Source organism: Grampus griseus (genome assembly GCF_964374135.1).
Source record: "Grampus griseus genome assembly, chromosome: 2".
Taxonomy (NCBI): Eukaryota; Metazoa; Chordata; class Mammalia; order Artiodactyla; family Delphinidae; genus Grampus; species Grampus griseus.
Window position 1 is genome coordinate 51,407,890 of NC_139018.1, and position 26,480 is coordinate 51,434,369.

Sequence of the window (26,480 nt, forward strand, 5' to 3'; positions counted from 1 at the left end):
TGAATATCTTCCTAGAAACATACACCTACAAGGAATATATCATGAATAGAATATATCATGAATAAATAGAAAATCTAAATAGAACAGTTACTAGGAAGCAGATTGAATCAGTAATCAAAACACTGCCAACAAATAAAAGTCAAGGACCAGATGGCTTCACCAGTGAATTCTGTTAAACATTTAAAGAAAAATTAATACCAATCGTCTCAAACTCTTCCAAAAACTAGGAGAGGAGGGAACACTTTCAAACTCAGTTTATGAATCCAGCATTTAACCTGGTACCAAAGCCAAACAATGACACTACAAAAAAAGAAAATTACAGGCCAATATCCCTGATGAACACAGATGCAAAAGTTTTCAACAAAATATTGGCAAACCAAATTCAATAGTATGTTAAAAAGATCATACACCATGATCAAGTGGTATGTATTTCAGTGATGCAAAGATAGATTGACATCTGCAAATCAATATGATGATACGTCACATTATAAGATGAAGGATAAAAATTATACACAACGATACAAAATCTATGGGATGAAATAAAAGCAGTTCTTAGAGGGAAGTTCATACTGATACAGGCCTTCCCCCCAAAAACAAGAAAAATCTCAAACAACCTAACCTACCACTTAAAACAATTAGAAAAAGAAGAACAAATAAAACCTAAAGTCAGCCAAAGGAAGGAAATAATAAAGATCAGAAAGGAAATAAATAAAACAGATTAAAAAACAATAGAAAAAAGTCAATAAAACCAAGAGCTGGTTCTTTGAAAGGGTAAACAAGATTTAAAATCCTCTGGCCAGGTTCACTAAGAATAGAGAGAGAACCCAAATAAAATAAGAAATGAAAAAGGAGACATAACAACAGATACCACAGAAATACAAAAAACCATAAGGGAATACTATGAACAATTATATGCCAACAAATTTGACAACATAGAAGAAATGGACAAGTTTCTAGAAATATACAGCTCACCAAAAATGAATCAAGAAGAAATAGATAATATGAACAGACTGATTACTAGAGGTGAAATAGAATCTATAATTTAAAAACTCCCTACAAACAAAAGTCCAGGACCAGATGTCTTCATAGATGAAGTCTCCTAAACATACAAAAAAGAACTTTTATACCAATCCTTCTCAAACTCTTCCAAAAAATTGAAGAGGAGGGAATACTCCCAAAGATGAAGCCACCATCACCCTGATATCAAAAACAGACAAAGACACTACCAAAAAAGATTACAGGTTGATATTTTTGATGAATATAGATGCAAAAATTCTCAACAAAATATTAGCAAACCATATCCAACAACACATAAAAAAGATCATACACCATGACCAAGTGGAATTCATCCCAAGTTCACAAGGATGTTTCAACATACCAAATCAATCAATGTGACACACCACATTAAAAAAAACCCACAAATGATCATCTCAATAGATGCAGAAAAAGCATTTGACAAAATTAAACATCGATTCATAATAAAAACTCTTAGCAAAGTGGGTATAGAGGGAACATATCTCAACATAATAAAAGACATTTATGACAAACCCACAGCCAATATAATACTCAATGGTGAAGCTAAAAGCTTTTCCACTAAAATATGGAACAAGATAAGGATGCCCACTCTCACCTCTTCTATTCAACATAGTATTGGAAGTCCTGGCCACAGGAATCAGAGAAGAGAAAGAAATAAAATGTAGGGAAGCGAAGAGGTAAAATTGTCATTATATTCAGAGGACATGATTCTGTATATAGAAAACCTGAAAAACTCCACACTAAAACTACTGGAATGAATTCAGCAAGTTAGCAGGATACAAGATTAACATACAGAAATTGGTTGCATTTGATTATACTAACAATGAAATATCAGGGAATGTAAAAAAATAATACCCTTCTAAATCACACCCCCAAAAATAAAATACTAAAGACTTATACACTGAGAACTATAAAACATTAATAAAGGAAGTTGAAGATGATTCAAAGAAACGGAAAGATACCCCACACTTCTTGGATTGGAAGAATTAATATTGTTAAAATGGCCATAGTACGCAATCTACTAATTTAATGCAATACCTATCAAAGTACCTATGACATTTTTCACAGAACTAAAACAAATAATCCTAAAATTTATATGGAACAATAAAAGACACAGAATTGCCAAAGCAATCATGAAGAAAAAGAACAAAGTAGGAGGCATAACCCTCCTGGACATCAGACAATACTACAAAGCTACAGTAAACAAAACAGTGTGATGTTGGCACAAAAACAGACATGTGGATCAATGGAACAGAACAGAATAGAAAGCCCAGAAATAAACTCACCCAGCTATGGTCAATTAATCTTAAACAAAAGAGGCAAGAATATACAACGGGAAAAAGACAGTCCCTTCAGCAAGCAGTGTTGGGAAAGCTGGACAGCCACGTTTAAATTATGAAGTTAAAACACACCCTCTCAGCATACACAAAAATAAACTCAAAATGGCTTAAAGACTTAAACATAAGACATGACACCATAAAACTCCTAGAAGAGATCATAGGCAAAACATTCTCTGATATAAATTGTACCAATGATTTCTTAGGTCAGTCTCCCCAGGCAATAGAAATAAAAGCAAAATAAACAAATGGGACCTAATCAAACTTACAAGCTTTTGTACAGCAAAGGAAACCATAAACAAAATGAAAAGACAACCTACAGAATGGGAGAAAATATTTGCAAACAATGTGACCGACAAGGGCTTAATTTCCAAAATATACAAACAGCTCATACAACTCAACAACAGAAAAACAACCCAATTGAAAAATGGGCAGAAGACCTAAACAGACATTTCTCCAAAAAATAAATACAAATGGCAAAGAGGCACATGAAAAGATGCTCAACATCACTAATTATTAGAGAAAAGCAAATCAAAACTACAATAAGGTACCACCTCACTGGTCAGAATGGCCATCATTAAAAAGTCTACAAATAACAAATACTGGAGAGGATTTGGAGAAGAGGGAACCCTCCTACACTGTTCATGGGAAGGTAAGTTGGTATAGCCACTATGGAAAACAGTATGGAGGTTCCTTAAAAAACTAAAAATAGAATTACCATATGATCCAGCAATCTCACTCCTGGGCATATATCCAGACAAAAAGATACATGTGCCCCTATGTTCATAGCAGCACTATTCACAATAACCAAGATATGGAAACAACCTAAATGTCCATCGACAGATGAATGGATAAAGAAGATGTGGTACATATATACAATGGAATACTAGTTAGCCATAAAAAGAATGAAATAATGCCATTTTCAGGAACATGGATGCAACTAGAGATTATCATACTAAGTGAAGTAAGTCAGAAAGAGAAAGAAATACCATGTATCACTTATATGTGGAATCTAATATGTGACACAAATGAACCTATTTACAAAACAGAAAGAGACTCACAGAGATAGAGAACAAACTTGTGGTTGCCAAGGGAAGGGGTTTGGGGAAGGGATGGAGTAGGAAGTTGGAATTAGCTGATGTAAGCTATTATATATGGAATGGATAAACAACAAGGTCATAATATATAGCACAGAGAGCTATATGGGAAATAACATAAAAAAAGAATGTGTATATATATATATATATATATATATATATATATATATATATATATGTATTACTGAATCACTTTGCTGTACAGGAGAAATTAACACAACATTGTAAATTAACTATACTTCAATAAAAAAATTTTTTTAATTATATGAATGCCTCAACAGATGTAGAAAAAGCATTTGACAGCATTCAACATCCTTTCATGATAAAAAAAACTCTCAACAATCTGGGTATAGAGGGAATATACCTCAACATAATAAAGGCCATATATGACAAGCTCACAGCTAATATCATACTCAATGGTGAAAAATGGAAAGCTTTTCCTCTAATATCAGAAGGAAGACAAGGATGCCCATTCTCACCATTTTTATTCATCATAGTACTGAAAGTCCTAGCCAGAGAGATTAGACAAGAAAACGAAATAAAAGGCACCTGAATCCGAAAGGAAGAAGTAACGCTATCTCTATTTGCAGATGACATAATATTATATATATAGAAATCCCTAAAAGCCTGACCAAAAAACCTGTTAGTACTAATCAACGAATTCAGTAAAGTTGCAGGATACCAAAGCAATATACCAAAATCTGTTTCAGTCCTATACATTAATAACAAACTGTCAGAGAATTTAAGAACACATTCTATTTACAATTGTGTTAAAAAATACTTAGAAACAAATTTAGCCAAGGAGGTGAAAGACCTGTATACTGAAAGCTATAAGACACTGATGAAAAAATTGAAGAACACACAAATAAATGGAAAGATATTCCATGCTCATTGATTGGAAGAATTAAAATGTTAAAATGTCCATACTCCTTAGAGCAATCTACAGATTCAATTCAATTCCTATCAAAATTCCAATGACTTTTTTCTTTTTTATATAACAAACAATCCTAAAACCACAAAAGACTTCAAATAGACAAAACAACCTTGAGTAAGAATAAAGCTGCAGGCATCACATTTCCTGATTTCAAACTATATTACAAAGCTATAGTAATTATAGTATGGAATGGGTATTAAAACACACACATAGATCAATGGAGAAGAATAGAAAGCCCAGAAATACACCCACTCATACATGGTCAATTAATTTATGACAAAGGAGCCAAGAATACACAATGGGGAAAGGGCAATAAATGGTGTTGGTAAAACTGACCCTTATCTTACACCATACACAGAAACTAACTCAAAATGAGTTAAAGACTTGAAATGCAAGGCCTGAAATCATAAAACTACTAGAGGAGAAGATAGGAAGTGAGCTCTTTGGCATTGGCCTTGGCAAAGATTTTTTTGGATTTGACACCAAAAGCAATGGTAATAAAAGCAAAAATAAACTAGTGTGAAGACATCAAAATAAAAAGCTTCTGCTCAGCTCAGGAAGTCAACAAAATGAAAAGACAATGTACTGATTGGGAGAAAATATTGGGATTGACATATACACACTACTATATATACAATAGGTAACTAATAAGAACCTACTGTATAGCACAGGGAACTCTACTCAATACTCTGTAATGATCTATATGGGAATAGAATCTTAAAAAGAGTGGATATATGTATATGTATAACTGATTCACTTTGTTGTACACCTGAAACTAACACAACATTGTAAATCAATTATACTCCAATAAAAATTAATTTAAACAAAAGAAAAAACAAGGAATAACAAGTGTTGGAGAAATAACAAGATGTGGAGAAAAGGGAACCCTTTTGCACTTTTGGTGGGAATGTAAATTGGTACAACCACTATTGAAAACAGTATAGAGATTCTTCAAAAATTAAAAATAGAACAATCATATAATCTAGTAATTCCACTTCTGTTTTTTTTTTTTCTTTCTTTTTCACTTTCTCTTTTTGGGAGGCAGAGGGCACACAGGGTGGGAAGTAGCCCAATGCCTCCTCGTGAGACCCAGGACAATGGTAGTCAGAGTCAGGGACACCGCAGTGGCCAGGCCTAAACCCAACATCACGGAGGTGGGAGAGGAGGTCAACACATCCACACCATGGTCACTAAGTCTTTCCCACAAAGATCTCTGGCCCTGCTGTAACATCCAGAGGAAATGAAAACACTAAGTCAAAAAGATAGCTGTACTCCCACATTCATTGCAGCATTATTTACAGTAGCCAGACATAGAAACAACCTAGGTGTCCATCAGCAGATCAATGGATAAAGAAAATGTGTCATGGTGTGTGTGTGTGTGTGTATATATATATATATATATATATATACAATGTAATATTATTTAGCCATAAAAAAGAGGAACTCCTGCTGTTTGTGACAATACGTACAGACCTTGAGGGCATTATACCAAGTTAAATAAGTCAGGCAGAGAAAGACAAATATCATATGATATCACTTATATGTGGAATCTAAAAAATGGTACAAATGAGCTTATTTACAAAGAAATAGAATCAAAGTTATAAAAAACAAACTTATGGTTACCAAGGGGGAAAGGGGCAGGGAGGGATAAATTGGGATACTGGGATTGACATATACACACTACTATATATAAAATAGATAACCAATGAGGACCTACTGTATAGCACAGGGAACTCTACTCAATACTCTGTAATGACCTAAGTGGGAAAAGAATCTAAGAAAGAGTGGATATGTGTACATGTATAACTGATTCACTTTGCTGTACAGCAGAAACTAACACAACATTGTAAATCAACTATACTCCAATAAAAATTAAAGAAAAAAGAATCTATGTCATTTAAAAGGGAAAACTATGGAGGTTATACAATCTACCCAATGTCTTCAGTACCTTAGGGACAAGTCCACTTATCTTGGCGGTATAGAGACATTTTGAGCCTTAGAACATTGCCTGGCATTTTGTATGAGTCAAAACATGTTTGCTCAACATGAAAACAAAAAATAACTTTTAGTTTCAGCAGTCTAGCATATTTTTATTATTCTAACTGAATATCTCCCAGGATATTTGTTAAGAAACAACATTTATATGTTACATATAAACATCCCTGGTGGCGCAGTGGTTGAGCGTCCGCCTGCCGATGCAGGGGACACGGGTTCGTGCCCCGGTCCGGGAGGGTCCCACATGCCGCGGAGCGGCTAGCCCCGTGAGCCATGGCCGCTGAGCCTGCGCGTCCGGAGCCTGTGCTCCGCAACGGGAGAGGCCACAACAGTGAGAGGCCCACGTACCACAAAAAAAAAAAAAAAAAAAAAAAAAAAAATTTTAAACATCACTAGAGTCTTGAAAAGCAACTTGATTGGAAACCCTTCTATAGATAATCTGTGGGCCAAAAGAAGACAGGAAATTATAAATTTTTAAATGTCATTAAATAGATATTTTAAAAAACAAGAATAAATACCACAAATAACATCTCCTTACATAATTAACTGAATATGTGATGTGTAGCCATTACAAATCCTGCTTTGAGAGGTAACTCTAATAGGTACAAATTAAAAGGCAGGCTCTCTCACTCACGATAATTCTCATATTGATGATTCACACTCCTCCATCCCTTTGAAGAACCAATTTTCCTCTCCATTGACCTTTCTCCTCAAGGACATCTAAAGGGGTTTGTTGCATGATGCTTTTTCTCTAGTACAGTGATTGATCTTAAAGTAGATTCATGACCCACTTGGCCAGTAATATACATCATATCCTGGCCCCTATGATTGCTCTAGGACAGTGTTTACCAAACTTTCCTGATGCTAAGAAGTCGCGTGCTAAAGATACTGCTTTCCAGGCCTTTCTCCTGGTGATTCAGATCTAGTTATTCTGGGATGGGGACTGAGAATTGGTAGTTTAACAAGTCTTCTGATTAGGAAGTTTTGAAATGTTTTACTCTAAAGCAGTGCTTCTCAAACTTTGCCCTGGGGGATTAAAACTCCAAATATTGAGATCCCACTTCATAACAATTAAATCAGAATCTCTGGAAGTAGGAAAGAGGCATCAATGTTATTTTTGAAATTCTGAGGATTACCAGCATTAGACTCATTTGAGAGCTCATTAGAAATGTAGACTCTCAGACTCTACTACAGACTTACCTATTGTTTATAATCAGAATTTTCATTTTAGCAAAATTCTCAGGTGGTTGTTAGGCACATTAAAGTTTAAGAAGCACTACTGGGTAGCGTTCTGATCAAAGTGAGGCAAGGGATTTTCTAAATTGAGCTGGGCAAGTGCTTCCTCTTTAGTGAAGGTGGAAGAACATGAGGCCAGCAACAGTCATTTCTACCCTCCCCATGACTGAATCATGTGAGTTGGTGAGTTAAGTCTTTTTCTTGCAAGCAAAAATGTTCTAATTCAGTAAGCTTCTTCTAAAACCACCTTCATTCAGTTAAAAAATATTAATCTTTCATAGTGAACTGCTGAGGCCCCTTCTATTTTAAGATTTGTTGTTTTAAGTTTTTAAAATTCCCTATTTGTTTAAAGTTTAATTGACTTCCTTGCCCTTGCATTTTTTTTCAATTTCCTATCTTTGCAAAATGAACATGTAATTGTGTGACCTTTTCCTATATAATCAAGATGCTAAAAGTATATTTTTCCTGGGCTTGCTCTAATACTTACTCATTGAGAGATTACTTCTCTCTCTACCACTCTCATACCCCAGTACAATGAGAGGTGGGGATAATGATTATTATTCTTTTGTTCTGTGGTGTAAATGGATTTGTAAGTATATAAAGAGATTGGATATTTTAAAAATTGAGGGGAAATTAGAAACTCTAATTGTTACAAAAACAAAATCACAGATGATGAAGTAATTTAAGTGTGTGTTTCCATTATTGTAACATAAAATGAATTCTTGAGATAGTGACTTGGTATCATTGGCAAGCTATTTCAAATGATTTAATTCAAGTATTAGAAATATTATTTGAAGGAAAGAGGTGCTGCAGTTCTTTGTTGGGTGGCTTCTATGAGCCAAATGTATGTTAGGACCTAGAAGAAGTTGTGACAAAGTGGTCAACAAGCCATCTGGCCTCTGGGACAGCAACTACAACGTTGCCCGTAAGCCTGACTAAAGATTGCACTCTACCAGAGTGCTGAAGAAAAGGAAATCTCTTGAGATCTTACTGAGAAGTGGGATAGTGAAGCACTGTAGTTTTCACATTTTTTCCTTGTTCTAAATTCCCTAATGGCCTCTCAGTTCTAGAGGCAGCAACATAAGCACAGACTACTGGCCTGTCCCAATGACCTTCACAAAGCCCCAGACAACTATTTTTTGGGGGTAGATTTCCCACCCAACTTCTCACACATCATGAGGGAGGACTTATTAGATTCACAATAACAATTTGTCGAAATACTATACAAAGCAATCTACAGATTCAATGCAATCCCTATTAAAATCCCAGTGGCAGTTTTATAGAAATAGAAGAAAATATTAAAATTTTAAAAAAAGTTCTTCCTTCAGAAATAATTTACTGTCTTAATCTTCCAAATATTTTTTGTATTTTGTGTCTAAAGGACCCAAGACTTGTGTGAATTAAGGTAGGTCATGTCAGGTCATCACATAAGGTCCTTTAAGGCATTTTTCTACAGAAATACAGAGAAGTGTTTTTGTTTTCCTTGGAGAGATAAAAAGAATGAAGGTGATATCAGCCTTCATACAAGCAGTTCTGCTTATATAAGAAACCCCAAGAGCCAATGCTCAAACTTGGCAGACAGTAATATCCCATCATATATTTTTTTGCTTTGTTTATTGTTTCTTTCCTTTATTTTTTAGATTATTTCTTAACTTTAAATAACTTTGTAAAATTGCTTACTTTAAATCAGTTAAATCCCCACCATAACAAATTCTAGTCTCCTACTTCATCTTCAAGTAATTGACTCTCCTAAATAATTATAAATATGCTCTGTTAATAGCCACTTTTAATCAGGAATTCTGTCCTTCAGTGAAATGTTACCAACATTTTACCATATTTTGAAATACCATGAGGAGTAATGTCAGTAAGATGATAGAGTAGGAAGGACCAGACCCCCTTTTCCCCTGACAATCACACTGATTTGGCAACAATTCAAAAACAAATTCCTTTCCTGATAAATCAGAAAATAATTGAAAGGCTCCAAACCCTGGGAGAATGCAAAACTAGACTCACTGAAGCTGGTAAGGGTATTTGGGACACCTTCTTGCCAGTGACCCTTCCCCTGGAACAGTGCCATATAATCAAGGAGAGACCCCCTAGCTCCCAACCTCACCTAGGGGAGGGAGGGATTGGCTCAAATGTTTAGTTACCTAAACATATCTGAGGGGGCTCTTCAGAGGTCTGGCTTCTGAGTGCCAGTTTTGGAGTTCTGACAGATCCAGCACATCCTAGCTGTCCAGGGGAAAGGCAGAAGCTTAGTCTGGAAGATGCCATTGATCCTGTCCCCTGGCTCTGCACACAATGAGTGGACAATACAACAGTTGCCTACTTCTCCATGGTGAGGGAAAGAATCTCAGGCTACAATGATTGGTAAGGATCTTCCCCTGTATGAGGCTGGTCCATGAAGACATAGAGTGGCTGAATGGATTAAATAAATCAATCAAACAAACAAAAAAGAGACCCAACTATATGCCCTCTGCAAGAAACTTACCTTAGATTTAAGAACACACATAGGCTAAAAGTGAAGAGATGGAAAAAGATATCCCTTGCAAATGGTAACCAAAAGAAAGGAGTGGTGGCTATACTTATATCATACAAAATAGACTTTAGAGTTCAAAACTGAAACAGGAGAAAAAGCAGGACATTATGTAAAAATAAAGGAGTTAATTCTCCAGGAAGATGTAACAGTTATAATTATATATGAACCCAATGTAGTAAGCACCTAAATATATAAGGCAGGCAAAAACAGATATGAAGGACGAAATATACAGCAATAAAATAATAGGAGACTTCAATACCCCTTTCAATAATGAAAAGAACATCCAGACAGAATATCAATAAAGAAACAAAGGACTTGAATAACACTACAGACCAGTGGACCTATAAGACATATATAGAACATTCCACTCAACAGCAGCAGAATACACAACTCTATTTAAGCACGCACATCTCTCTCTAGAACAGATCACAAGTTAGATCACAAAACAAGTTTTAAAAATTTAAGAAAATTGAAATTATACCAGTTATTTTTTCTGACCACAGTGGAATGAAACTTAGAAATCAAAGAAGTCAAAATGGAAAATTCACAAATGCATGGAAATTAAGCAGTATGCTCTTAAACAACCATTGGATTAAAGAAGAAATTTAAAAACTAGAAAATACCTTGAGACACACAAAAACAACAACAAAAAGATATACCAAAACTTATGGTATGCAGCAAAAGCAGTACTAAGAAGAAAGTTCATAGTGACAAACATCTACACTAAAAAAGAAGAAAGATCTCAAATCAACAGCATAACAGTATATCAGGAACTAGAGAAAAAGAACAAACTAAATGCCAAATTAGCAGAAGGGAGGAAATAAAGATTAGAGCAGAAATAAATAAAAATAAACTAAAAAAAGAAAAAAATGAAATGAGTTGTGGTTTTTTGTGAAAAAAAAACTAAACACATAAACTGGCCAACCCTCAGATAGACTAACATGAAGAGAGAAGACTTAATAAATCAGAAGTAAAAGGAGACTAATACTACAAAAATAAGAGTCATAAGAGACTGCTATGAACAATTATATGCCAAAAAACTGAATGACCTAGGTGAAATGGATACATTCCTAGAAACATAAAACCTACTAAATCTAAATTGGAAAGAAACAGAAAGTCTGAAAAAACCCATAACTAGTATGGAGATTAAATAAGTTACCAAAACTACTCAAAGAAAAGCTGAGAACTGGATGGTTTCATTGGTGAATTCTATCAAATATTTAAAGAATAATGAACACCAATCCTTCTGAAACTCTTCTGAAGAAATTAAAGAGGAGAGAACACTTCCAAACTTATTTTATGAGGCAAACATTATCCTGATACTGAAGCTAGACAAAACACTACAAGAAAAGAAAACTACAGACCATATGCCTGATGAATACAGATGCAAAAATCTTCAAAAAATATCAGGAACCAGAATCCAACAGCATATTAAAAGGATCATACACCATAACCAGGCGGGACTTATTGCTGGGAGGCAAGAACAGCTAAATACATGAATATCTAGTAATATGATACATTACATTAATAGAATAAAGGATAAGAATCACATGATTATCACAATAAATGTCAAAAAAACCTATTTGACAAAATTCAACACCCTTTCATGATAAAAACTCAACAACCAGGAATAGAAGGCTATTTCCCCAATCTAATAAGGACTATATTTGAAGAACCTACAGATAACATCATACTCAACAGAAAATAACTGAAAGTTTTTCTTCTAAGACTAGGAAAAAGGCAAGGATGTACACCATCACCACTTCTATTTAATGTAGTACTGGAAGCCCTCATCAGAGCAATTATGCAAGATAAAGAAATAAAAGAGAGCTTCCCTGGTGGCGCAGTGGTTGAGAGTCCACCCGCCGATGCAGGATACACGGGTTCGTGCCCCGGTCCGGGAAGATCCCACATGCCGTGGAGCGGCTGGGCCCGTGAGCCATGGCTGCTGAGCCTGCGCGTCTGGAGACTGTGCTCCGCAATTGGGGAGGCCACAACAGTGAGAGGCCGGCATAACGCAAAAAAAAACAAAACAAACAAAAAAAAAAAAACGGCATTCAAATTAGAAAGGTAGTAGTAAATTTTTAGATGTCACTGTTTTTAGATGATATGATCTTATATATAGGAAACCGTAAAGACTCCATAAAAACTGCTAGAACTAATAAGTAAATTCAGTGCAATTTCAGGATAAAAAATCAACATACAAAAATCAGTTGCTTTTCTATACACTAAAGATGAACTATACAGAAAGAAAGTAGGAAAACAATATTATTTACAACAGCACCAAAATGAATAAAATACTTAGGAATAAACTAAGGAGGTGAAAGACTTGAATACTGAAAACTACAAAATATTGGTAAAAGAAATTAACTAGACACAAACAAATGGAAAGATGTCTCATTTTCATGGATTGGAAGACCTGATATTCTTAAGATGTCCATTACTATCCAAAGCAATCTACAGATTCAATGCAATCCCTATAAAAATCCCAGTGGTAGTTTTATAGCAATAGAAAAATATTAAAATTTAAAAAAAAGAAGTTACAACAACCAGAATAGTATGTTACTGGCACACAAACAAACTTATAGACCAGTAGAACAGAATAGAGAACGCAGAAATAAACCCATGCATCCCATGCATAAAAAGTCAAATGATATTTCACAAAAACACACAATGGGGAAAGGACAGTCTTCAGCAAATGACACTGGGAAAACTGAACAACCACATGCAAAAAAAAAGAAAGAAAAAACAAAGAAATTGGACGCTTATCTTACACCTTACTCAAAAATCAAATCAAAGTGGGATTAAAGACTTAAAATATAAGACCTAGAACTTTAACCCTCATAGAAGAAAACATAGGAAAAAATTTTCATGATATAAGTCTTGGCAAAGATTTGACGGATATGACACCAAAAGCAGAGGCAATAAAAATAAAAATAAACAAGTGGCACTACATCAAACTAAAGAGCTTCAGCACAGCGAAGGAAATAAGCAACAAAGCAAAAAGGCAACCCACAGAATGGGAGAAACTATTTGCAAACCATGTATATGATGAGGGGGTAATATCCAAAATATATAAGGAATTCCTATAACTTAATAGTTAAAAAAAAACCCTGATAACCCAATAGGCTAAGGACATATATAAATTTTCTGCAAAGAAAACTTAAAAATGACCTACCTATATTAAAAAAATGCTCAATATCACTAATAATCAGGGAAATGTAAATCACGACTATAATGAGCTGTCACCTCACACCTGTCAGTATGATTATTATCAAAAAGCAAAAGACAAAAGAAAAACAAACTGAAACCAAACTTAGCAGAAGGAAGGAAATAATAAAGGTTAGAGCAGAAATAAATGAGAGATCAGGAAAACAATAGAAAAGACTAAACTGTTTGTTCTCTGAAAAGATAAAATTGAAAAATCATTAGCTAGACTAACCAGGGAGAAAAGAGGGAGGACACAAATGAACAAACCAATAAATGAAATAAGAGACAAGTGATACCACAGAAATACAAAAGATCATAAGAGGCTACTCTGAACAACTGTATGCCAACAAACTGGACAACCTAGAAAATGCAAAATTTCTTAGAAACATATAAACTACCAAGACTAAATCAGGAATAAATAGAAAATCTGAATAGACCAATTACTAGAAAAGAGATTGAATCAGTAATCAAAAATTTCCCAACACAGAGAAGCCCAGAATCAAATGGCTTCATTGGCGAATTTTACCAAACATTTAAAGGGGAATTAATGACAATCTTCCTCAAATATATAGAGAATTCATACAACTTAATAGCAAAACCCCAAATATCCAGGTAAAAATGGCAGGACAGGAATAAAGACGCAGACGTATAGAATGAACTTGAAGACATGGTGGGGGGAGGGAGGGGAAGCTGGGACGAAGTGAGACAGTAGCACTGACATATATACACTACCAAAGGTAAAACTGATAGCTAGTGGGAAGCAGCCGCATAGCACAGGGAGATCAGCTAGGTGCTTTGTGACCACCTAGAGGGGTGGGATAAGGAGGGTGAAAGAGAGGCTCAAGACGGGGGGGATATGAGGATAAATGTATATGTGTAGCTGATTCACTTTATTATACAGCAGAAAGTAACACAACATTGTAAAGCAATTATATTCCAATAAAGATGTTAAAAAAAAAATGGACAAAGGACCTGAATAGACATTTTTCCAAAAAAGAAGTATACAAATGACCAATAGGTACTTGAAAGATGCTCAACATCACTAGTCATTAGAGAAATGCAAATAGAAACCAAAACGAAATATCACTTCACACCTGTTACAAAAGCCATAATCAAAAAGATAAAAGATAGCAAATGCTGGTGAGGATGTGGAGAAAAGGAAACCTTTTGCATTGTTGGTGAGATTATAAACTGGTACAGCCACTATGGAAAACAGTATGGAGCCTCCTCAAAAAATTAAAAATAGAACTACCATATGACTCAGCATTTCTACTCCTGGGTACATATCAGAAGAAATGAAAATACTAATTTAAAAACATACAGGCACTCCTATGTTCATTGCAGCATAATTTACATTAGCCAATATATGGAAACAATCTGTGCCCACCAACAGATGAATGAATAAAGAAGATACACACACACACACACACACACACGAATATTATTTAGCCTTAAAAATGAGGAAATCCTGCCATTTGTGACAATATAAATGGACCTTGAAAGCATTATACTAAGTGAAACAAGTCAGACAGAGAAAGACACATACAGTATGATCTCAGTTATATGTGGAATCTTAAAAAAGAAGACCAGACTTGTGGTTACCAGAGGATGGGGATGGGAGTGGAAGAAGGTAATCAAAAGTTACTACCTTTCAGTTTTAAAATATATAAGTACTAGGTATGTAATGTACAACATGATGACTATAGTTCACACTGCTGTATGATATATATGAAAGTTGTTAAGAGAGTAAATCTGAAGAGTTCTCATCACAAGGAGACATTTTTTTTCTTTTTATTGTATCTATATGAGAGGATGGATGTTAACTAAACTTATAGTTATCCTTTCACAATGTATATAACTCAAATCATTATGATGTACATTTTAAAGTTATACAGTGATGTATGTAAATTATATGTCAATAAGAGTGGAAAAATCCCCAAAGACAACAAATATTTAAGGATGTGCAGAAATTAGAACCCTGGTACACTCTTGGTGGGAATGCAAAATGGTGTAGCCACTATGGAAAACAGTATGGAGGCTTCTCAAGAAATTACAAATAGAACTACCATATGATCTAGCAATCCCACTCTAGGGCATACATCCAGACAAAATTCGAATCCAAAAAGATACATGCACCCCTATGTTCGTAGCAGCACTATTTACAATAACCAAAATAAGGAAACAACCTAAATGTCCATCGACAGATGAATGGATAAAGAAGACATAGTACATATATACAATGGAATACTACTTAGCCATAAAAAAGAATGAAATAATGCCATTTTCAGCAACATGGATGCAACTAGAGATTATCATACTAAGTGAAGTCAGAAAGAGAAAGACAAATACCATATATCACTTATATGTGGAATCTAATGTATGACACAAATGGACCTATCTACAAAACAGAAAGAGACTCAGAGAGATAGAGAACAAACTTGTGGTTGCCAAGGGGAGGCGTTTGGGGGAGGGATGGAGTGGGAAGTTGGAATTAGTTGATGTAAGCTATTATATATGGAATGGATAAACAACAAGGTCATAATATATAGCACAGAAAGCTATATTCACTATCCTAAGATAAACTATAATGGGAAAGAGCATTAATTATATATATATATATATATATATATATATATATATATATATAAAACTGAATCACTTTGCAGTACAGGAGAAATTAACACAACATTGTAAATTAACTATACTTCAATAAACATTTTTTTAAAATTATATGAATGCCTCAACAGATGTAGAAAAAGCATTTGACAGCATTCAACATCCTTTCATGATAAAAAATCTCAACAATCTGGGTATAGAGGGAATATACCTCAACATAATTGAAATTGGAATCAGGAACTCAAAGTAATATCTGTACTCACATGTTCACTGCAATGCAGTTTACAATAGCCAATACATGGAAACAACCTAAATGTCCATTGAAGGATGAATGGATGAAGAAACTGTCACTTATACAGTTGACCAGGTTTGAACTGCACGGGTCTACTTATACAAGAATGTTTTTTTCAATAGATATGTACTGCAGTACTAAATGATTGGTGATTGGTTGAATCCTCAGCTGTAGAACTACAGTGCTGATACAGAAGGCTAACTGTAAAGCTATACTCAGATTTTCAACTGCATATGTGGTCAGTGCCCCTAACCCCCTAAGTTGCTCAAGGGTCAACTGTACAAACAATGAAATAATATTCAGCATTTAAAAAAAAAGGAAATTCTGCAAAATTCAACTCCATGTGTGAAACCTGAAGGCATTATGCTAAAAGAAATAAGCCAATCGCAGAAATACAAATACTGTGAGATTCCACTTTTATGAGGTATCTAAAAGAGTCAAATTTATAGAATCAAAAGAGCGGGATGGCAGTTGCCAGTGACCGGGGATTGAGGAGAAACAGGGAGTTATTAATCAAGGTGCATGAAGTTTCAGTTAAGCAAGATGAACAAGCTCTAGGGATCTGCTATAAAACATTGTACCTATAGTCTGCAATAACATATTGTACATTTAAATATTTTTAAGAGGGTAGATTTCATGTTATATTCTAACAAAATAAAACAAAATAATATAGGACAATCCCTGTTTCTTCTTTTGGTATCCATAAAGCAAAGATGCATTTCCTTACTTCTTTACCTAAAAAAAGGGAGGAGCACTTGGATCTCTCTTGATACCTGTCAGGAGTCCCTCAAAAGATGGGTAAGGGGGCTTCCCTGGTGGCACAGTGGTTGAGAGTCCGCCTGCCGATGCAGGGGACGCGGGTTCGTGCCCTGGTCCGGGAGAATCCCACATGCCGCGGAGCGGCTGGGCCCGTGAGCCATGGCCGCTGAGCCTGCGTGTCTGGAGCCTGTGCTCCGCAACAGGAAAGGCCACAGCAGTGAGAGGCCCGCGTACCGCAAAAAAAAAAAAAAAAAAAAAAGATGGGTAAGATACATTTAAAGGCTGAATGATATAGTTTACACTATGCAAAGACCTCAATTCATTCTATACTCCTTGGCTTAAAATCCAAATTGTTAATTCTGATTAAGATTGTCCCCAGAATTAAATCAAATCATTAATTTAAGAGGAAAATACAAAAAAAAGAGTCAGAAATAGTTTGCCATCTTTTTTTTATTACTCAAAAATATAGTTAAATCACTGAAGCTCCAAGAAATCCTAACTTTTTAAATGTATGATCTTATCATAAGAGCAATGGAGAATTAACTTTGCCTGGTTTAACTTCTGATGTTAATAAATGTGTTCTGAGATTTTTGAAGTTTTGCTGGAAGACATTTTCCAATCCCTTGACAGCTTTATAGTCTTCCTCTTTGAGACAAATAACATAATATTTTAAAGTTTATGGTTCCCAATAATGACAATGAAGAATATAATTTCATATAAAAAGTATCCATTGTCCACAGTGCCCAACACATTGTTATACATACAGGGGGCTTTTTTTTTTTTTTTTGGTTTTGTTGATTTCTTTAGTAGTGGCACCTTTGAATAGCAGATGATCAAGAGGGAGACTGCCCCTCTGCCCCGCCCAAAAAAATCAAAGGTAAACCAGATTTACTATTAGCACTAAAGTATTCTCACATGCTTTGTTACTTTCAAAGATCTAGGACTTGAGTGTGTTACTGTCTTTGAAGTCCTAGACAGAAACATAACAGGTAAATTGCATATTTAGAATCACGGAATATCAGATATAGAATTGAACTCAGAAGTCACATAGGTTAAAAATTATATAGACAAACTGGAATCTAGCAAAGGGAGCAGATGGCCTCCGGTCATAGATGTACATTCTTGACAGAAGGAGGAATAGATTTAAGGACTCCTGACTTCCAGGTCAGTGCCTTCACCTGAATATCACTTGTGTCAAGATTTCCCAAGGTGACCCTCAGTTTCAGTTATTCACTAGAAAGACCTGCACAACTCAGAAATTCAGTTACCACTTATTACAGTGAAAGGATTAGAGATTAAAATCAGCAAAGGAAAAAGGTAAATAGGGCATAGTCCAGAAGAGACCAGCCATAAGCTTCCAGTTGTCCTCTCCCAGTGGAGTCGTATGGACAGTGCTTAATTCTCCCAACAAGTACATGTAACAACATGCATGAAGTACTGCCAACAAGGGAAGCTCACCTGAGCTGTGGTGTACAGAGATTTTTCACATGGGTGGGAAGGGTCAGTCACATAGGCATGGAGCACCAGCATGCCTCATCTAAATTACTCAATCTCTAACCCCTCCAGAGATCAAACTAATACATCCTGGCCCAAGGCCCCCATCATAAAGCACACTGTTAATATAAACTCTCCAGCATGGCTCATGGCTCCACTGTACAAAGATACTCTCATCATGCAGGATATTCCAAGGGTTGAGATAATCTCCCAGAACCTGGTCAAGAGCCAATCCTTTCTTTAGAATGTATGAGGTTTGAGCTGCCTAATTCCATTGAGTTAACCCTCTACTGCACAATGAGCACCCAAACCCTGCTGGGTTAACTCTTTCCTGCATACCTCCTAACATAATTGTTGGTATTAAGAGACAACATTCACAAGGGTCCAGGAACCTTTGGTTTTGATGGTATGCTTTAGCAGAGATTTAATTTTTTTAAGATCTTCACCCAATCATCTAAAAAGGTTATGAGGCAATTACAGGGAGAAATGGCCTTCTACTATTAAGAGTTTTGATCCTTGTAGGCCTAAATGGATACTAGTTCTTAGGACTTACTACCTCTGGTATCCAGAGCATCTTGGCATTAGGTAAGGAAAGATAGGAATGTTAAAGTGATGACAGGTTGGAAGTAGGACTCAGGAAGGTCATCATCCACAGTTTTTAAACACAGAAAAAGAGCAGAAGTAGGATCTCTGGAATCTCACCAAGCACAATGTACTTCCTTTAAATTGTGCCTTTAAAAGTTGTACACTCCAGTCTTCACTTCTTAGGATATCGCCAGTTGTATGCTAGTAAATTTAATAAGCAGCTCTCCAGAGGAGAGAAAGCTCTGATTTGAGGTATTTGCTGATTTCTGAGGTGCAAATATTCTCACCATGGCTGATTTCAAGCAACTAACATAAGGTCACTGAATGTGGAATTGAAAAGAAATGTGTATAATAGGTTCTTGCAAACCCATAGGAATCTCCTCCAGCATACCCCTGGATATTATCGAGTAAGTTAGGCATAGCTGTGTCTACAGTTCCGGTGTTTAATTATCCGATGTAGACTAAATATTTCCTATAGCAAGTCTAGCTACTTCTTGACCTGCATTTATGACAAAAAAAATGTATCCTCAACTATCATTAAAGTTCTTATTATATTTTGGACTTTTATTCTCACCTGCACAATAAAATGTGCTTTGGCTCAGATATGTTCCAATTGTTCTTCCTTTAAAATTTAATTTTCTTTTTATTAATGCTATATTTTAAAAGGACAAGTAGATTTAAAAAATTATAAAAAACAATCAAGTTGAAATTTGACCTTTGGAATTTGGTTTATCTGTGGGTCATTGTTGTCATCATGTCTAAAAGTAGTTAGAATAAATGTCACAGGCAAAGAAAAAGTTTGCTTCCAAAGACATTAAAGGATGAGAGTAATAGAAATACAATTTTAGAGCAGTATATTCAAAAGACCATTTGTACTATCAAATTAGTTAAGTAAATGCAGCCAATCTCTGAGGGAATCTTTGTATCCAGTATAGAAATTTAATTCCCTAGAAAAGAAGGTAACTAAACATAAAAGGACAAATGTGAAACCCAGAAAACTATAAAAAAGAAGAGCTATTTGGGACCAAGGCTAGGACTCATTACCTTTTCATTTGCTGATATCTCTAATGAGTTTTCCAATTCTTTAATAAGGGAAGATTGGTGATTAAACAAAGGCTTCACATAATTGCAAACATTATAATCAGTTTTATATCTACCAAATAGTACAATACATTCATAAGTATAATAACTATTATACTCGCTTTTTTTCTTATTGAGTTCCTTTCTTTCTACTTTTCTAATAAAAGAACTCCATCCAGGTGTTAATTTGAAATCACCTAAAGTGAAAATAGCAACTGCTGCTTGGGTGCCAATAAAAGACTCTCCAAAACACTATAGGCATACCTCGGAGATATTGCGTGTTCCATTCCAGGCCACAAGAATAAAGCAACTACCGCAATAAAGCGAGTCACATACATTTTTTAGTTTCCCAGTGTGTGTAAAGGTTATGTTTATACTATACTGTAGTCTCTTAAGTATGCAATAGCATTATGTCTAAAAAAAATGTATGCACCTTAGTTAAAAAATACTTTATTGTTAAAAAATACTAACCATCTGAGCCTTCGACAAGTCCTAAACTTTTTGCTGGTGGAGGGTCTTGCATCGATGTTGATGGCTGCTGACTGACCAGGGTGGTGTTAGCTGAAGGTTAGGCTGCCTGCGGCAGTTTCTTAAAATAAGACAACAATGAAGTTTACCTCATCAACTGACTCTTCCTTTCATGAACGATTCCTCGGTAGCATGTGATGCTGTTTGATAGTGTTTTACCCACAGTAGAATTTCTTTCAAAATTGGAGTCAATTTTCTGAAATCCTGCCACTCCTTTATCAACTAAGTTTATGTAATATTCTAAATCCTTTGTTGTCATTTCAGCAATCTTCACAGCGTTTCAGCAGATTTGATCTCAAGAAACCACTTTCTTTGACCATTCGTAGGAAGAAACTCATCATCTGTTAAAGTTTTATCATGAGATTGCAGCAATTCAGTCACATCTTCAGACTCCACTTCTAATTCTAGTTCTCATGCTATTTCCACCACATCTAGTTACTTCCTCTGCTGAAGTCTTGAACCTCTCCAAGTCATCCATGAGGGTTGGAATCAACTTCTTCCAAATTCCTGTTAATCTTTTGACCTATTTCCATGAATTACAAATGTTTTTAATGGCATATAGAATGGTAAATCTTTTCCAGAAGTCTTCAATTTACTTTGCCCAGATCCATCAGAGAAATGACTGTCTATGGCAGTTATAGCCTTACAAAAGTATTTCTTAAATAATAGGACTTGAAAGTCGAAATCACTCCTTGATCCATGGGCTGAAGGAGGATATTGTGTTAGCAGGCATGAAAAAACCATGAATCTCATTGTACATCTATCTCCATCAGAGCTTTTGGGTGACAAGGTGAATTATCAATGATTGGTAATACTTTGAAAGGAATCATTTTTTCTGAGCAGTAGGTCTCAACAGCAGGCTTAAAATATTCAATAAACCATGTTGTAGACAGAAGTGCTGTCCTCCAGGCTTTGTTTTTCCATTTACAGAACACAAGCAGAGTCGATTTAACATAATTCTAAAAGGCCCTAGATTTTTGGAATGGTAAATACTCATTGGTCTCAACTTAAAGTCACCAGCTGCATTAGTTCCTAACAAGAGAGTCAGTAGATCCTCTGAAGATTTGAAGCCAGGCACTAATTTCTCCTCTCTAGCTATGAAAGTCCTAGATGACACCTTCTTCCAGTATAAGGCTGTCCTGTCTACACTGAAAACCTATTATTTAGCATAGCCACCTTCATTAATGATCTTAGCTAGATTTTCTGTATAACTTGTTGCAGCTTCTATCAGCAGCACTTGCTGCTTCACCTTGCACTTTTATGTTATGGAGACAGCTTCTTTCCTTAAACCTCATGAAACAACCTCTGCTAGCTTCCTACTTTTCTTCTGCAGCTTCCTCATCTCTTTCAGCCTTCACAGAACTGAAGAGAGTTAGGGCCTTGCTCTGGATTAGGCTTAGGTTTAAGGAAATGCTGTGGCTGGTTTGATCTTTTATCCAGATCACTAAAACTTTCTCCTTATCAGCAATAAGACTGTTTTACTTCCACAATGTTCCTGTGTTTACGGGAATAGCACTTTTAGATTCCTTCAAGAAGTTTTCCTTTGCATTCAAAAGTTGGCTGTTTGCTGCAAAAGGCCTAGTTTTTGGTCTGTCTCAACTTTCAACATGTCTTCCTCACTAAGCTTAATCGTTTCTAGCTTTTCATTTAAAGAGAGAGAATTGCATCTCTTCCTTTCACTTGAACACTTAAGGCCACTATAGGCTTATTAATTGGCTTAACTTCAATATTGTGGTGCCTCAGGGAATAGGGAGGCCCAAAGAGAGGGAGGGAGGTGGGGGGAATGGCTGGGTGGTGGAACAGTCAGAACACACACAACATTTATCAATTAAGTTTGCCATCTTGAGGGTGGTTCATGGCACACCTTAACATATACAATAGTAACATCAAAGCTCACTGATCATAGGTTGCCAAAACAAATATAATAATATAGAAAAAGTTTAAAATATCGTGAGAGTTACCAAAATGTGACACATTTAATATTAAATTGCATATTTAATAGCTCACAAGCAATGAACATTTCTGTAGTTAAGAATAATGGTGGTTAAACGAGACTGAAACTTAATATTTTATGTGATATGTGATTAAATTTTATTCATGTTGTGCTAAGTGAGATATTTTCAAATAATTCTGTGCTTTAAAGTCCAAAATAAAAAGTGCCAATCCACCACTCTCCTGAATATTCTGGAAATTTTTAATATAAAATATTATTGTTATCTCTATAGTCCATTTAAAGTAGAGGTCTCCTAGTTATGAAGAATTTCACAAATATATTAAGGAACAAAATTTGCTTCATCTATTTTTTCCACACTCAAGAAGAGAAGCTATACACCATGATTTCTTTTGTGTGATTATTATACTATAAAGATATTATTAAATATTTTCTGATGAAACACTATTCTAAATAACAGGTGATAAAGTACATACAATATTACTTGTGTCAGGTGATGTACAATTTTAATATACTCTATATACTTAGGTCATTAAGTCAACATAAAATAACTTGTTTGACAAAGTAGAATCTAATTCTGATAACAGTAGAAGTTGTGTAAAAGTAATAAATTCTGCTACTAGAAACATGAATTAAAGCTCTCTCCTCAATCAGTCATAAAAAGTAGGGTATTTGAGTTTTTAGTATTTAGAACAAAGTAGTTCTAAAGGGGGCAAAATGTGTGGTACTCAGCCTTTCAATAGTACCTTCGGCTGGAAAATTAAAATACTCCACCGTACCACATAGTTGTATTTATCGCCAAAATAAAAAAATAAAAGATAGGAACTTTGAGTGAATTAAGTTCAATGTATCTCACATTTTTGTTAAGGAGTATTATGGCTGGAGTTAGCTGGAGAGTAGCAGTTGTTCCAAAGCAAATACAGTGTTACAATTACTGTAGGACTCTAAGGAAGTGACTTTCTCAATCATCTAGTTATTTCACAAATGACAGAAGCAATGGCAGCTGCTCTTCTTAGGGAATATTTACCATATTCCAGGAAACATGCTAAGTGCTTGCAATGTATTAGCTCAGCTAGTCTCCACCTAGGTAGGAGGCTCCACGAGGGCAGGTGTTTGATCCTCCTGATTGTGAAGGTGTCTCTAACACCTAAAACAGTGTCATGAATATAGTAGGATCTCAATAAATATTTCTAAATAAGCAAATGAATGAATCCATATAACAAAATTACCAGAGTACTACTAATATAATTCTCATTTTATAGACACAGCCAGTGAATGTGAAAGTTGGAATCCAAAATTAGGGTTGCCTTCCCTCAAAGCTAACCAGTAGGCAATACATATATCTATATAAAATATCATGGTGTATTTTACTGTGTTTTGAATTTTGGTGCAGTAGTATATGGAAGACTGATTTTACACTCAGACCAGGCACTTGATTTTTGCATAGAACTTTCTATTTGAGGGAAAAAAACAGGGAATTTTTAATCAAATCTTTTTCTGAAGTTCATAGTATTTGATTAAATGAGAAGATAAATGATACAATCTGGAATTCTTATATTTCCATTGATGTTTAAACAGGGACGCAATTCACCTCCCAATTTCAATTGACAATATTTTCCATTTATAATAAAATAAAAATAAGAGAAATTCAGAGAGGGTAGGGGGGAAAAAGACATATTCCTTTGATATTCTCCAGCAGAGTCAAGAGTTTGGGGTTTCTGGTCTACTACAATTAATATGTCCTGGTTTCACTAGTTCAGGTACAAGTAAAGTCACACTTACTTTGATAAGCCGAGTTATCTCACTCGGAGCCCTTACCTGCCAAATGAAGAAAGGTCCACTCAGCCCCTAATATCCCTCTCCTCAGTGTGTGCAGCTTTCAGACACCTGCCTGAGATTCTGACCTGCCTGTACTGCCTGTTTGCAAGTGAAGCAGGACTGGATCTGTTCCTCTCAGTCAAGAGTTCTCAAATGTTCTTTTCAGGACCACTCTGGAAGACGGCTGTTGTCCGCTGCCTTCTCTAATAGCATTTATGAATTTTGGGACTACCTTTCTTGATCCAGTGCCCCACTTACTGTCTCCTGGACTCCAGAGGCTCTGTGCTGTTCTTGCTGAAGCCCAGGAATCTGCTGAAATGTGGCCTTTATTGTGCCACTTGCTCTAGCTGTTCCCAGCACCCTTGTTTATACAGCCACCAGTTCAGGCTCTGTTAACTGTCCCAGAAAACTGTGTTTCCTCAGGAGCTAGTAGAAAACATTCCTTTCTTCAGTTTTCCTTTTAGTGTAGGATACTTCATGACTAAATGTCCATGTGCAGGATTCCCACATATAGCCAACTCCTAAGACCACCATATATTCATTCTCTTCTTCTTTCATAACAGAAAGCTACTTTTTAATCACTTAATACGTTGGCACCAGTTAGAATACTATACTTCTCTGACTTCCTTCTAGGCGTGACCATGTGATTAAGTTCTTATCAATGAGATATATGAAGAGGAATTTGTAAGAAGTCTCCCTAAAAGGGAGAGGATGTACACTTTCCCCCCTTCCTCCTTCCTTCATACTGAGCAGAACGAAAACATGAAGTGTGGAGTTCAAGCAACCATCTTAAGCCTTTAAATGAAAGTCACATGTTAAGAGGAGCACAGCATCAAAAAAAGAAAGAAAGAAAAAAACATTTTCCTGGATCTCTGAGGAAAGTGGACCTTTAGCTGTTACATGGATCTAGAACCAGAACCAAATGTTTATGCCTTTTTAAAAAATTATTATCAGTGTTACTCTTGTCATCCTACCAACAACAACAAAATTAAATGCCTTATAGTATTTTCTTTATATTACAATTGTGAAATATGTAGAGTCACCCCTCTTTTTCTTCCAGTTTTACTAAGATACAATTCACATACACCACTGTATAAATTTAAGGTGTACAGCATAACGATTTGACTTACATATATCATGAAATGATTATCACAATAAGTGTAATGAACATTCATCATCTCATATAGATACAAAGTTAAAGAAATAGAAAAAAATTTTTTTCTTGTGTCGAGAACTCAGAATTTACTACTCTCTTACCAGCTTTCATGTATAACATACAGCAGTGTTAATTTTATTTATTATTTTGTACATTACATCCCTAGTACTTACTTATAAACTGGAAGTTTATACCTTTTGACTGCCTTCATTCAGTTCCCCCTCCCCTTACCCCGTGGTAACCACAAATCTGATCTCTTTTTCTATGAGTTTGTTTGTTTGTTTTCAAAGTGTAATTGACCTACAACATTATGTTAGTTCCTGTTACACAACATAGCTATTTGGTATTTCTATACATTTCAAAATGATCACCACGATGAGCCTAGTTATGTCACCATACAAAGGTACTACATAGTTATTGACTGTATTCCCCACACTGTATGTTTCATACCCGTGACTCACTCATTTTGCAATTGGAAGTTTGTACCTCTTAATATCTCTCACCTATTTGTATAGTCTCCTTAAACAATTAACTCAGTTTTTAGAACATGGTAAAGTCATGAATATATATATTTGCATAATGCATACATACTGACATGTAAATAATTGTGATTGCATTTGTTATCTCCACTAGATTATGAGTTTATTTGGGGCAGGGATTATGTCATATTCTCTCTAATATAATATAGTGCTTAGGGACACGATAAATTAAAACTGAAAAACCAGGAACAATAAAAAGGATAATAAAATGTCCTTGAAAATAGAAAATTGGGGGATATAAACATGTGATTCAGTAAGCAAATGCTATTCTCATTGAGC